The following is a 3,620-nucleotide window of genomic DNA, read 5'->3' on the forward strand; positions in this document are numbered from 1 at the left end:
ATTTTTTTGTTTTGTTCATCTGTATGATATTTTATTAGTTTTTGAGAATTGCCATAGCAAAGAGCACAAACAGGATAGCTGAAACAACAGAATGTATTGTCTTGCAGTTCTGGAGGCTAGAAGTCAAAGATCATGGAATTAGGAGCATTTCTTCCTCCTGATGCCTCTCCCCTGGTTTCTGGAGGTTTTAGGCAATTTTGGGGCATTCCTTGGCTGGTAGTGCATTACCTCAATCTCTACCTTTTTAGTTCACCTGATGATCTCACTATGTATATGTCTCTGTCCAGTTGTCCCCCTTTTATAAGAATCTCAGTCATCTTGGATTAGAGTCTGTGCTAATCACTTCACTTAACTGGATTACTTCTGTAATTACTATTCTTCAAAGAAAATCACATTTTGAGTTACTGGGGCTAAGACTTCAACCTAAAAATTTTGGCAGGACAGAATTCAATCCAATATAATCTCTTTTGACTCCCCCCAGTGTATGCCCTTCTTACATGCAAAACACATTCACCCCATGCCAGCATTCCCAAAAGCCTTAACTCATTCCAACATCAAGTCTAAATATAAAGTCTCATCTAAATATTATTTAAATAAGACACTGGTGAAACTCAGGCTGTGACTTATCCTGAAGCAAATTGCTCTCCATCTGTAAAACTATAAGCCAGACAAGTTATCTTCTTTCAAAATATAGTGCTGCTATAGGTGTAGAATAGACATTTCTGTACCAAAAGAGAGGAATTGGAAGGAAAAAGTAAAAGAGTCACATGTCCCACACAATTGTAAAGCTAGGCAGGATAAAACCCATTAGACTGTCTTTTAATAATTATCCTTGGCTTGATAATCCTATGGCAGAGAGGCAGCTCAGTGCTCCTGGATCTGCGCTGTACTCCCTACCCGCTGACATGCCTCCTAGGGAGGTAGCCTAGTTTCCCAGGCTCTTCGTGGAAGTCTGCCCTCTGGAACCTCAAAGAGGTGGCCCTGCTCTCTGGATCTGTGGCTCTGATCTCAAAGTCATTTTTCCTTCACTGATTCTGTTCCCATTATTCCTTTATTTCACCCCATCTATATCTTTATCGGTCCAGGCAGGCAGCGTTTCTGCTGTTTCAGAATTTTCAGAAATCTTATCTACTTTCCACACAATTCACAGAGGTCCAAGACATCACACAAGAGAGGCCTCCACATACCTGTCATGAATCACTATATCTGTATTCCTGGCTTCTACTGGCATGGTTGATTGGATCCTTGCATTATACACCTAAATCACTTTAGCAAGCAGTTGTTCAGCTACATCCTTGGCCCTGTTTCCATGGTATGCTATCTGAATAAGCCAAAACCTTACAAATTACTGTGCTGATGTCTTCTTGCTTAGTAACTGATCTTTCAATGGACTTCTCACCTCTCACATTTCACTATAAGCAGCAAGGAGAAACCACACCGGGCCTTCAACACTTCGCTTAGAAATCTCATCTAGGCCAGATGCAGTGGTTCACACGTGTAATCCAAGCGTTTTCAGAGGCCAAGGCAGAAATATCGCTTGAGGCTAGGCATTCCAGACCAGCCTTGGCAACACAGCAAGACCCCCATCATTAAGAGGGTGAAAAATTTTTCTGGGCATAGTGGTGCATGCCTATAGTCACAGCTAGATATGAGGCTGAGGTGGGAGGATCACTTGAACCCAGGATTTTGAGGCTGCAGTGAGCTATGATTTTGCCTCTGCACTCCAGCCTGGGCAGCAAAGCAAGACTCCATATCCAATACATAAGTAAATAAATAAATAAATGATCTTCTCATCTAAATATGCCACTTTTCCACTTACCAATTCTATTTTCCATCTCAATCAATTCATAGTTATTTGAGTAAGTTTCACCTTTCCTTCAGTTTCTATTAATATATACCTTAATTCCATTGGAGACTTCATCAGAATCCCCTTTAACATCTGTATTTCTAGCAACATTATTTTCATGACTAGACATTCTTTTTTTTTTTTTTTTTTGAGACGGAGTTTCGGTCTGTCACCCAGGCTGGAGTGCAGTGGCGCGATCTCAGCTCACTGCAAGCTCCACCTCCCAGATTCATGCCTTTCTCCTGCCTCAGCCTCCTGAATAGCTGGGGCTACAGGCGCCCACCACCACCCCCGGCTAATCTTTTGTCTTTTTAATAGAGACTGGGTTTCACTGTGTTAACCAGGATGGTCTTGATCTCCTGACCTCGGGATCCGCCCACCTCAGACTCTCAAAGTGCTGGGATTACAGGCACGAGCCACCACACCCAGCATCATTCTTTAAAATGATGGAAACTTTGTACCATTTCTTTTCTTTCTGAGCCATCACTAGAATTGTCTCTAATGTCCGTAGTTTTACTAACAGTCTCTTAAACACAATGTAGGCTTTTTCAAATCATGCATCTCAAAATTCCTACAGCTTCTACTCATTATCCAATTCCAAACTACTTCCATATTTTTCAGTATTTGTTACAGCTGCACTCTGCTTCTCAGTTTCAAAAATCTCTATCAGTTTGCTAGGGTTGTGTTAACAAACGCCTACAAACTCATGGTTTAAACATCAGAAACTGATTGCCTCACAGTTCTGGAAGCTAGAAGTCCATGATCAAGGTACTGGCAGGGTTGGTTTCCCATGAGAGCCGGGAAGAAGAGTCTGTTCCACGTTTAGCCAGAATTTCTAGCGGTTTGCCAGAAATCTTTGGTGTTTCTTGGCTTATAGAGCATCACTCGTCACTGCCTTTATCTTTACATGGCATTGTGTGCCTATGTCAAAATTCTTCTTTTTATGAAGACACTAGTCATATTAGATTAGAGTTCACCCTAATTAACTTAACTGTATGAACTTTCTTTTTTTTTTTTTTTGAAACAGTGTTTCTCTCTGCTGTCCAGGCTGGAGTGCAGTAGTGCCATATCAGCTCACTGAAACGTCTGCCTCCTCGGTTAAAGTGATTCTCAATTGCCTCAGCCTCCCAAGTAGCTGAGACTGCAGGTGCTTGCCACCATGCCAGGCCAATTTTTGTATTTTCACTAGAGACAGGGTTTCATCATGTTGGCCAGGACAGTCTCAAATTCCTAGCCTAAAGTGATCCACCCACTTCAGCCACCCAAAGTGCTGGGATTAAGGTGTGAACCACTATGCTTGGTTTGGATTAGCTTTTTGGATTACAATTTGTTTATATCCATGAGATGGAATTAGATAACTAAATTTAAAATAAGAAATATTTTTATAATTAATTTACATCGTTTTTGTAACATTAAATATTATAATGCAACCAGTCCTCTGTAACTAACTGAACTATCCTTTCAACTTTTGATGAGACCACAAATCATTTGCTTCCTCTTCCTCTACCTGAACAGAAAGACATCTTCAAAGATAATTTTTCTGTCCTTATTTATATTTACCTAATTTGCAGCTTTTCTACTTGTATATTACAATCTGATTCTTTCATAAAAATTCCTCAGAAAATTCCAACTGCCTGGCCGGGCGCGGTGGCTCAAGCCTGTAATCCCAGCACTCTGGGAGGCCGAGACGGGCGGATCACAAGGTCAGGAAATCGAGACCATCCTGGCTAACACGGTGAAACCCCGTCTCTACTAAAAATACAAAAAACTAGCC

Source organism: Colobus angolensis, unplaced genomic scaffold (assembly GCF_000951035.1).
Source record: "Colobus angolensis palliatus isolate OR3802 unplaced genomic scaffold, Cang.pa_1.0 Scaffold127, whole genome shotgun sequence".
Taxonomy (NCBI): domain Eukaryota; kingdom Metazoa; phylum Chordata; class Mammalia; order Primates; family Cercopithecidae; genus Colobus; species Colobus angolensis.